Genomic DNA, 12,611 nt, shown 5'->3' with positions numbered 1-12,611 from the left:
TTTACTGCGCACGCAGTATAGACTGTATGAGAAAGGGAAGTGCAAAGGATTGAGTATGCCTCTGATGTAAACACTGAGCAGTATACTGCGGTTACAATAAAACCTGTATCCTGCATTCAAGAAATATAATGAATGATCATTGAAGCAGGAAATGTCTAAACATGTAAATACACAATTATTATTTTATAGTGAGATATATTAACTCTTAAAATTTAATGTAAGATACATCATCCTTGAATATGTGCAGTGCAGTGAAGAGTTACGTACATTTTGAGCGACTGCAAAGTAACCTCCTCTGATGATCACTTAAACAGTTTTTATTTTGGGAAAATGTACGTTCAACATCACACGATGTAATATGTACGTATTTGAAGAACGGAAAGTCACTGCTTTTTAGTACACCAACTTCAGATGTCTTGTCGTGACCTGATAGTACATCATTTATAGAACGAAGTTGTGAATAGGCAGAATTTTTAGCAATAATGTTTCTCAACTTACATTTCATTTTTTTCTGAAATTAGTGAATTGTTATTTTGGATAACGGTTTGTGATACTTTATCCACTATATTAAGGGCTTCTGAGAGTTGTAGTTTAGATGATTCTAACAGGATGATGCTTTTGGACACGATTTTAAAATTAGAATCAATGAACATAATATCTTCCAATAGCTGTTCAGAAGGCAATGATTTTACAGCTGCAACAGCGGAACTGTCTGTGCTATCCATTGCATCAATTATCTCCATTATTTTGCCGTAATGTTCTGTATAATAACGAACAGCATCCAACCACGTTCCCCAACGGGTCAAGACTGGCTGCGGGGGTAAGGGTATTCCAGGGGCAATTATTTGGAACAGAAACTCTCATTGTAGTATGTTTGATTTAATTCTTGTCTGCACTGAACAAATATTAAACGTTGACTATTCCAACCACAGTAATGCAAAAACAAATGTTTACTTAGGTATACATTAGCTGTAGCTGCTCTATCTATTTGGACCGGTCACTCTTAACATGGACTGCTTATACTACGAGACAGGGCGGTCGCTCACCGCCTCTATACTACTGTATATAGGCAACCTCATTGCATGCTGCGTGTGGCAATTCAACGAAGTCTACTCATAAGGAAAACAGGCGACTCTTCATTTTATTCGGTGACCAAAAGACTTTAGCAACTTGATGATATTGGACACATTCTTATTTGTTCTAAAGATGCTAAGGATGGAAGCACCTATTACAAGTTACATTGTAATAATAATAGGCCTAAATTCTTACTCACATATCACAAAAATTGTTACAAACTATACGACTTTAGGAACTTGATTCTTTACAGCATAATTATACATCCTAATGTACAGTCTTAATGAATTTACAAGAGTGGTGTGATTTATAACAATTGTTGTGATAAATGTGTAAGAAAAATTGTAATTTTGTAGTTAAAAATCTAAAAACAATTCTGTACGAAGCAACTATGGAATTCATAACACATTTCTAGCTTCAGAATATTAGCTAATTAAAAAATGATACTCCTGAACAGTTCATTCTTTATCCGTAGTATTCGTTTACCCTTGAAACTAAAAAATAATGGCATTTTACAAACAACTTTAAATAAATTAGTGTAATTCTGAAAATACTGAGATTGGACAAATGTTTATATGACATTTTTTGCTCAGAATGTCTTCGGAAATAAGCTCCGTAAGGGACGTTAAATCGTCGTGAATTACCCTATATAATCAGTCCAAGCGGGAATCGAACCCACGCCCTAGTGCAACTCCGGATCAGCAGGTAAATGCACTACCGCCTGAGCTACGCCGGTGGCGTGTAGGGTGTGCCCAGCGAATAGGGAGAAATAAGGATGGACACTGAGCGAAATTCCCGGCTCTGTTTTACTGTGCGCATGCGATAAGTTAGCGTTTGATTCCACTTTCAAATGCTAGAGGTCAGTATAATCGAGCACCAGGGAACGGTGTAACAGCTATCCCTGTTCGCTGGCAAGTGTGCAACATATAAGTACAGTACGATTATTTAGACCAGGCGAATCCATTAAATGACGCCAAGGGGTGTTCGGGTTAGTCAGTCGCTTGAATTCAGAGCGATTGCACGTCACGCGTGTAGTAGAGCGGTGTGTTTCCAGTACAGTTAAGCTGTACTGTATTTCTTTACTCACCGCTCGCTCTTATCTCTACTCCGGAGCTCTCCCCACTACTCCTATTACTTCCCCTCTTTCGCGTCGCCGAGCTGTCAGGATTAAATAATAGGTCTGTATTCTTGCTGTCGAATACTGGTGCGATATGAGCGCCAACTCTAGGGAAAAAGGCAGGACCTCACCTTTATTCCGGTACAGCTGATTTGAAGGTCACTGAAATAGTCACTGCTACATCAAAGGTACCGATGCGCAGTGTTCATAAGTTAGGCTGCTTAGAATTCCCTACACGCTGGTGTGGCATCGTATGGGGAGAAACATGGACATTACGACGAAGTATGTAGAAATAGAATCGACTGGAAGCATTTAAAATGTGGAGAGGGCTATAGAGAAGAATGGGGCGTGTGAAATGGGCAGACAAAATGAGAAATAAAGTTACGCTAGAAAGAGTGGATGAAGAAAGAATAATGCTGGAAGACGAAAAGAAATTGCCTGGATGAATGGCTAAGAAGAAATTGTCTACTGAAGTATACACTGGAAGGAATGGTGAACGGAAAAAAAGATGCGGAAGCTAAAAGAAGGGCGGAAAATAAGAAAGATTGCAGAATGCAGGGTTTGCAGTGACATATCTATCTTTGGGCAGAAAACTATGAATAAACATTACTGCTACTACCACTTCTTTATTATTTAATAGAACAGTTGTTCTCGGTGGTCCAGCTGCACAATCCAAGGTTCACGGGTTCAAACCCGGGCTGGGCGATGCATTTTAAAGGAAAATAAAATCTCATGGCCTTCTATGGGACGGAAGTAAAGCTGTGGGTCCCGTGTCGTAGATTGATAGCACAGTCGGCCTGGGCAGCGTAATTGGTATAACGCTGGCCTTCGATGCTCGAGGTTGCGGATTCGATCCCGGCCCAGGTCGACGGCATTTAAGTGTGTTTAAATGCGACAGGCTCATGTCAGTAGATTTACTTGCATGTAAAAGAACTCCTGCGGGACAAAATTGCAGCACACCGGCGACACTGATATAACCTCTGCAGTTGCGAGCGTCGTTAAATAAACCATTTTTTATGGCACATAATAGAACTGTGTCCCTGAGAGAGGGCTTCTAGCAAAATTTGTCGATCATTTCTCGTCGTCGATAAATCTCGATGCTGAATTATCTCTATAGTTGAAAACACTGTTAAATAAAATATTACTATTGAGAATTTCACGTTAAGAAAAAATCATTGTGCATGTGGAGCTATTCCATCAAATGACAGTTGTCATAGAAGCGTCTACCTATTACATAACTTGTGCAGGGACATCATTTTATTTTTACTAACATTTCTAATATTAACCTGGCTATACCTTTGGATCAACGCCATTTGGTACCCCCTTCCACGACTGGAGCTCGATGATACTGGCGTAATATACAAACAAATCACTTTACTAGGTATAGGAGGGAAGAAAATTAGTTCATCCATTTACGTAAACTAGGAAATATCGCGATTTTGAGTTTGATCATATTCATTGTGTTTTTATTTAATCAAAATTCAGTACAGTATTAACAATGAGTGTTTTTACTCACGAACTGAGCTGTCCATGCGGACGTATTCATTATGCAGTGTATATTATACTGTCTACAGCACGTTAGCGTACAAAATAATCATAATATGGATATTTAAACACTTTTTTTAAAATGGTGCCCGTTCATTTCGATACAGTCTTCAGTTCTAATGTGCATATTATATTATTATCGCACTACAGACTGTTGTATCTAATTCCAATTACCAGTTTCGTCCTTCGTACCAGTAACTCATGTTGAAATAATTCTGTACCTACTCTATAAAAGATTACCTTACATACTGTAAATTCAGTCTTCACTTCCTTCCGATCCGTAAAGATAAAATTACTCAGACATGCTATCTACTGTCCGTCCAAGTGGTTATGTCGTAGGATCGTAGAAAGAGAGGAAATCAAGTGACAGTTAATTACTTAACGAGGCCCTTTTATTTAAGTTATTTTAAACAGTTTTATAATATTACGTAGGCATCCAATTCCTAACAGCAATTAATATTCTCAGAAAAGAGCTAAGACAGCCCAGCCACTAGCTGGCGAATAAACGTTGGTGGGGGAAACAGGGATACGATACGACGTAGGCAAATGGACGACAGTACCTGTGCGAAAATGATTCAATATTGAAAGCTATTTCGTCACTGGAAAACGCGAACATATTTTTGGAACGTACTGTTTACTATGACCGTAAGGCTACTATGACTGTATATGTGGTCTTGGATCTGTGTGGAGGACGGTTGAACTTTATTAGTAGAAGGGGTGGGAGTGAAGTACATTAAAAAACTCAGGTACAATAAAAATTGAAGTAAAAATAAAATTATGTCCCTGTACAATGTATTAGGCAAGGCCCATAAAACCAATGATTTTTTCTCGAAGTGCAATCCTCTATACAACGTTAGTTAACGTATCTCTTAATAATTGGCGTATTATGACAACAATCAATAGGCCTATATAAGTTGTGAGAAATGAAAGGAAGTTTAGAACAAGGATATGCGATAAAAATCTATTGTTGTTTGAGGAAATACTGCGACGGAAACATTCAGTTTCCTCGGAGATGCGTTCGGTGGTGAAGTTATATCAACAACCTGTGGTTTTAGATAGCAGTTTAGCACTCAAGAAGGAAGAGATTAAAATTATTGTTAGAAGACGACAAGAGAATTATTGGTAGAAGATATAAGTTGGATGTGACACTTTTTTTGTCGTCACAGCTCCGAAAAAATCACTGTGATAGATATTAGCGATTTTGTTACAGTGTGATTTTTGTGATCGGATGATTATTTGCGATTTCCTGTCTGTAGATTTCCAAGTCATCTAGAACTCAGTCAGTATCACTGCAATCTACGTATCTCTGAACAATTCACAAGGAATAGGGTAAAGGTTGGTAAATTGTGATACGAGTAATATTTTGATAGTTCTTCTTCAGAATTTATTACAATTTTACTGAGCGATAGGAAGATGGGTTATTTGCGTCAACGTATTAAGGGAATGTTCGTGGACAAGTTGCTGTACAAAACCGGTCCTTCTCTCGCTCAGTAAAATTGTAATAAATTCTCAAAAAGAACTATCACAATATTACTCGTATCACAGTATTACTAACCTTTACCCTACTCATGTTTCTCATCCGAGCCGACAAATGTTTATGTTTATCGCTCTTCTTCAATAAATATTTCCATTAAATTGTGTTTTCTTTCTGTGAACGGCCCCACAAACGCTTAATTATTGGATGGCCCTCGTAATTGCGTTCAAGTGAACAAAATTTGTATAAGCTCTGGTTTTGACATCATTAACAAAGTGGAAGAAAAAATTAACTTTTTTATCTGCTCCCAGGAGAATGTTTGCTTGTGAGCTACGCTGGTGGCTTTTACCCTAGATCATATATACCCCATATAGGTCGGTCTTATAGGCTTTGACGTTAACAACTTTTGTCAGGTTTACTACGCTGCCATCTAGTTGTTACATAAGGAGTCACGTCATAATTCCCATTTGAATTGCATTTAGCCACTGTACTGCCATCTCGTGTTCGTTTACAGCGGACGGGTGGTGATCCTGGCGGTTGTTCTCTTCAAAGTGCAAACGATTTTAACATAGCGATGACCTATCTGTTACATATATGATCTATGCTTTTACGAATGATTATGTGAATCGTTCACACGTGTGTAGTAACGGCTAGCGCGTCTGGCCGCGAAACCAGGTGGCCCGGGTTCGATTCCCGGTTGGAGCAAGTTACCTGATTGAGGTTTTTTCCGGGGTTTTTCCTCAAACCAATATGAGCAAATGCTGGGTAACTATCGGTGCTGGATCCTGGACTCATGTCACCGGCATTATCACCTTCATCTCATTTAGACGCTAAATAACCTTAGATGTTGATAAAGCGTCGTAGAATAACCTACTAAAAAATCATGTGAATCATATTGGGCAGAGATGGCGACTTCTCGGAGCTGTGATTTTGGAACTGTAGTCACAGTCGGAACCAGTAACAAACCTATCACAGCGACAAAATCACAGGTCTTCAAATCACACCTCATCACTAGTAGAAAACGCGTGAGTATTCACAATATCGGTCATGGTGCATGAAGAGTGAACTGTTAGAATTAGGGATGCGCGCGATAATTATCGCAATAGCGAAACCATCGGTTGTTTTATACTCAATAGCATTGCTATTGATATGGTTTTCCAATCGATATTGTCCGAAGGTTTTGTACTCAATTTAAAAATACTACGAAACGATCTAATATTATGGAAAGAGTAAATTTTTTTAACATGCGATTTGAATAAAATGCGCTGTTGCCTAGAAACGAAAAACTGAATGTTCTATAACAGAATATTGCACGGACATGCTACAGCTGATTTGGCAGTTGGCTGTAACTCTTCCGTACACTGATACAGTTTCTACGAACCGTTGCTCTCTCTATCTCTTTTTTATCAGAGCTCGAGTGAAATAGAATCAATTGAGTACAGAGGTTGAAGAGGTCATGAACTAAAAATAGTCACCTGACACTACCTGACAGCTTATCCATCGCGCCGACGAGGTCACGAGTTCAATGTTAGAGCACAAAAAGAGACGAACGAGTTCTGATTCAGGACGACTCCAAAGGTCCAAGTTTGAAATTTTATTTTACCGTGATAATCAAACCAGCTGACTCGTCGTGCTGTTTTTCGTGCAGTTGATAGACTTGAATTTTCATCATTCTAAGTTAATTTTACTTTTTTAATTCGAGCATGTACTGCGATGCTGGAAAAATTCTATTTCGAGGATTTCAATACTAGTTCAATACTCCAACCAAAAAGCCAGAAACTAAACACACTAGAACAATATGAAATATACAGACAGACAAAAACACACCCAAATGAAATTCTCAACACACAACTCAATTTCAGAACACACATACTCTTTGACTCCACATTACACTACACAAACACACCCCCACAGGAAACAAAGCAAGAGGCGCCAAGACCAGCAATGACCAGTTCTGAAGAAGACCAATAACAGGTCAAAACATGTAAACCAGGTACGATAGAATTAACACAAGAAAGTCATATAATTAGACAATGGATGCGGGATGACTTACCGTTGAATGTAAGTGCACATTTACTATATGTTACATTTTTCTTTTCATTTAGACCATCGGCTGAACAGGTTTTAAACGTAAACAGACGACGTCAACATGCTACTGTATCTCCGTACAGTCAGAAAGAAAAGAAAAATAACGTACTGTAGTACATACCTTTCAAGGTTCAGTCCTCGTCATCATTGATGCAATTACCAGCGTTGCAGTAAACGACGATATATTCTCGTAAGTTGTCGAAGCTGAATCGTCTTCGCCTATCGCTTAAACAGTTTTTGTATCGAGAGAATTTCTGAAGAAAACCTCCAAAATGGGGCTCACTGAATTTCTTTAGAGGAATATTTGTACTGAGCATCATGTTGCACGTGTCGTTAGACCAGCACAACTAAATGATGATGATGATGATGATGATGATGATGATGATGATGATGATTCCTTAGATTTCATTACAACGCATTTCCTGTGCGACATACTGTTGCAATGTTTCTCTATAGCCTGAGTTGCTCTGGTTTTTATTTCAATTTTACATATATTACACACGATATTGTCTTCGTTAATACATAAAAAAATCACTCTCATACTTCATATCTCTGAGCGAATTTAACGTTTTGCCATTATGAATGGATCAGCACAACATATTCAACGCGTACTAAATACATGAGCAGGATAACACAACTGCACGGATCGGGGTTCCTTCGTTTTGTACGCTGCTGTACTCGTCAGGTACACAAAAGACGGACGGCGCGGCACGTACCATATACGAAACAACTTCACTTTTCCTTAAGTCATCCCGCATCCACTGTCTACATATAATACTGTACATATTCCGAAGTGATACAGTGTTAAAAGTTATGTAATCAAGATGTATAATTTATTTTTACTGTATTCTTATTTGATTGTGGACAAAGAAAGAAAGTTAGACAATACATTTTAATGGAAGTAGTTTCTATTTAAGAACCCCGTTCAGATATATCTTACACAACCTAAGTTATAACTAGAAAAGTCAAAGTTGATCCTAGCTATCCCTACTTTCGGTAAGTCCCGCAAAATGGTAGCCTACCACCAGTCGATTCTTTAGATGGGTTCTGTTTTTTCTTTCTTTCTTTCTTCCCTCCTTTCTTCCTTTCTTCCTTCCCTCCTTTCTTCCTTCCCTCCTTCCTTCCTTTCTTCCTTCCTTTCTTCCTTCCTTTCTTCCTTTCTTCCTTTCTTCCTTCCTTTCTTCCTTTCTTCCTTTCTTCCTTCCTTTCTTCCTTTCTTTCTTCCTTTCTCCCTTTTTTCCTTCCCCCCTCCCTTTCTTTCTTTCTTTCTTTCTTTCTTTCTTTCTTTCTTTCTTTCTTTCTTCTCCGTGAACACCCAGTAACATGATGACGAGTGCTCTGAAGCATCCAGTATAATATGTAAATATTATTCTCAAGTTCAATCCATTCGAAGAGGTTGTAAACGATATCGTAGACCTATTTAAATTATTTTATCCGTTGTATGTAACTTTAGATTAGGCCTATACAGGGTGATTCACGAGGATTTACCGTCACTTGTCCGAAGACATTCTGAGCAAAGAAATGCCATAAAACCATCTGTCTTAATATCAATATTTTCAAATTTGCATTAATTTGAAGGTATTAGTAAAATACTTTTTTTTTCTTTAGTTTTAAGGCTAAAAAAATATTATAAATAAGGAATGAACTATTCAGAAGAGTCTTTTCTTTAATTGACTAGTGTTCCGAAGCTAAAAATGTGTTGTTAATTTGCTTTGTACAGATTTTATTTTTCAATTTTTAACTAAAAAATGACATCATTCTTACGTAGCCTACTTATTACAAAAATTGTTATAAATCATACGACTTTAGGAACTTGATTCATTACCGTTTAATTATGCATCCTAATGTACAGTATTAAAGAATTTACAAGAGTGTCGTGATTTGTAACAATTGTTGTGATAAATGCGTAAGAAAATGTAATTTTGTAGTTAAAAATCGAGAAACAAATTCTGTATGAAGCAACTATGGAATTCAGAGCACATTTTTAGCTTCAGAACACTAGCTACTTAAAGAAATGATACTCCTGTATAGTTCATTCTTTATCTGTAATATTCTTTTACCCTTAAAACTCAAGAACAATGGTATTTTACAAACCATACTTCAAATTAGTGTAATTCTGAAAATATTAAGATTAGGACAAATGTTTATACTGTACAACATTTTTTGTTCAGAATGTTTTCGAAAATAAGCTCTGTAAGGGACAGCAAATTCTCGTGAATCACCCTGTATGTAGGGCCATTACAAAATTATAACGCTAATGTGCGAAGGGTGGAGTACGATTCCAAATAGATGAATATAATAATAATAATAATAATAATAATAATAATAATAATAATAATAATAATAATAATAATAATAATAATAATTATTATTATTATTATTATTATTATTATTATTATTATTATTATTATTATTAAAATCTAGTATGCTATTCTATAAGGCAGACAACATAAATCCTGCCACGTTTATAGATTTGCCATCAAAGCTAATGCGATTAATACGGAATTTCGATTAACATCTGCACAAATAACATTTCCAAACAGTTGAGCGTTGTTTATTTATTTTTTTCTATCATGATTACCATTTCCATGACAACCATAATAGACAGTTGACATCAGCTCTGCCCTCTATCTGTCACTCATTGACTGGACGTGATATCTGAATGGAGAACCTGTCGCAGTCGGTGAAGATGTGACGAAATTATTGGCTAGCGAATTGATGGCACCAAATGAATCATAGAGCGAAACCATGTTGTGTACAGCTCTAGTACTTATCACTCGCTCTCAACATCAGTCTATTTTTAATTTCACCTAATTCCCTGACTGATATGATAATTTCCATGCCACAATCGACATATTGAAAAAAACAGGTTTTCAATAAATAAAACTGATCAACTGGGAGCTATTTCACTAAAAAGTTACAAGTTTAAAATGCAATAGGTTTATATCGTACAAAGACTTTCAAAAGTCACTTAAAACTTAAAGAGTTAGGATACTACTGTATTATGAAAGCAATATGATTATTTTTCAACGTCTAAAAGACAAAAAGCAATCAATGATGTCACTATATTTGGGATTAAAAATTAGTAAAATTGTTATTAACTTATTATTATTATTATTATTATTATTATTATTATTATTATTATTATTATTATTATTATTACTGAATTAGTAGTGTTAGCCAGCTATCCAGATATCTTCAAACGACTTATAAACCTAAAAGTACAGTAGCATAGTTTGAAGATTTCTAAGAAAACTGTCTATACCAACGAGTTAAGGCTGGTTCACAATAAACCGGGAACAAAAACGATAACGAGAACGTCAACGGAAATAGTGTTAAAATAAATGCATTTAAATGTGAGTATTCACAATTAACTATTGTGAATGCTCACATTTAAATACATTCATTTTAACAATATTTCCGTTCTCGTTCTTCTTGTCGTTTCCGTTTCCGGTTTATTGTGAACCAGCCTTAAGAAGAGAGATTAATCTCTCTTCTAACTCGTTGTGCTATACCCATATTAAACTAGCATCAGTGATCGGACTCAAGGAAGTGACAAGCAAAAAAGATATGATTTAGCTTTGATGTATTTGTCCTAGCAGAGATTCAACTTAATAATCATTGATTGTATAAAGTTTCCTGGACAGACTTTCTTAATAGCGGAGTTAATACACGTAATTCCAGAATTTAGTCTGAAAGTGACTCCCAGGTTTCATTCAACAAAGTCTTTATCATTTGAAAGTCACTTCAAAATTCTTATACTGCTCCATATTTCTTCAAACAAAACAACAATGAAATAATAAACCGAATAATATATGTACGTACCATACATACATCTGTACAAGTACCTATTTACAATGGAATTATTGTGTTTCATCTGAATGATCCGTTGCTATGAAAGTGACATCAGAATAATGCAGCTGCTAAGCAAATGACACCAGAATAATGTGATGTAAATCACTGCAGTTACTAAGCAAATGACCCAGAATAGCGTGATATAAATCATTGCCGTTGATAAGCAACTGACACCAAAATAGTGTGTTGTAACTCACCGCAGTTGCTACGCAACTGATATCAAAACAGTATGATGTAAATCATTATCATTGTTAAGCAACTGACAATAGAACATTGCAGTGTGTCGTAACTCACAGTAGTTGCCAAGCAACTGACACCAGAACAGTGTATAATAACTCACTGCAGTTTCTAAGCAAATGACACCAGAATAGTGTGATGTAAATCGTTGTCATTGCTAAGCAAATAACACCAGAATAGTGTGATGCAAATCGTTGTCATTGCTAAGCAAATGATACCAGAATAGTGTAATGTAAATCGTTGCTGTTGCTAAGCAAATGACACCAGAATAGTGTGATGTAAATCGTTGCCGTTGCTTCGCAAATTACACCAGAATAGTGTGATGTAAATCGTTGCCGTTGCTAAGCAAATGACACCAGAATAGTGTGATGTAAATCGTTGTCGTTGCTAAGCAAATAACACCAGAATAGTGCGATGTAAATCATTGCCGTTGCTAAGCAAATTACACCAGAATAGTGTGATGTAAAGCGTTGTCGTTGCTAAGCAAATGACACCAGAATAGTGTGCTGTAAATCATTGCCGTTGCTCAGCAAATTACACCGGAATAGTGTGATGTAAAGCGTTGTCGTTGCTAAGAAAATGACACCTGAATAGTGTGATGTAAATCGTTGCCGTTGCTAAGCAAATTACACCAGAATAGTGTGATGTAAAGCGTTGTCGTTGCTAAGCAAATGACACCAGAATAGTGTACTGTAAATCATTGCCGTTGCTAAGCAAATTACACCAGAATAGTGTGATATAAAGCGTTGTCGTTGCTAAGCAAATGCCACCAGAATAGTGTGATGTAAATCGTTGCCGTTGCTAAGCAAATGGCACCAGAATAGTGTGATGTAAATCATTTCCGTTGCTAAGCAAATGACATCAGACGTTCAAATTTTCATACCACATTATTCATTTGACACTCGAGCATAAATTAATGTTTCAAGTTAAACCAAAAAAGTTAAAATATTCAAATGTGTATTATGCGTACAAATGTTATAACCGATCTGTAACTTCTCTTCCAATGTCACTATTTTCAATAGATGATAACATGTTATTACTGACATATACTCTGTAGTTGATAACTGATCTCTGTATTGTAATTCATCTTCGGAATTTGCTTAAGTATTACATCGTCGGCAGACATTACAATATCTACGGTTAAATAGTAGTAGTTCATTATTAGTCTTCTCCCAGCAGTTAATCATTGAATTTATGTACATAATTAATAATAAGGGACAT

General features: G+C 36.4%; 1 protein-coding gene across 5 annotated transcripts in view; it reads right to left on the bottom strand.

The window, feature by feature from the left end:
• Sulf1 (Extracellular sulfatase Sulf1) overlaps window positions 1-12,611 on the bottom strand; it is a 651,379-nt gene that overhangs the window by 273,237 nt on the left and 365,531 nt on the right. The window lies entirely within an intron of this gene.

Source organism: Periplaneta americana, chromosome 7 (genome assembly GCF_040183065.1).
Source record: "Periplaneta americana isolate PAMFEO1 chromosome 7, P.americana_PAMFEO1_priV1, whole genome shotgun sequence".
In the NCBI taxonomy this organism is placed as follows: domain Eukaryota; kingdom Metazoa; phylum Arthropoda; class Insecta; order Blattodea; family Blattidae; genus Periplaneta; species Periplaneta americana.
The sequence above is the reverse complement of the archived record's forward strand: the minus strand, read 5'-3'. Positions and strand labels throughout refer to the sequence as shown.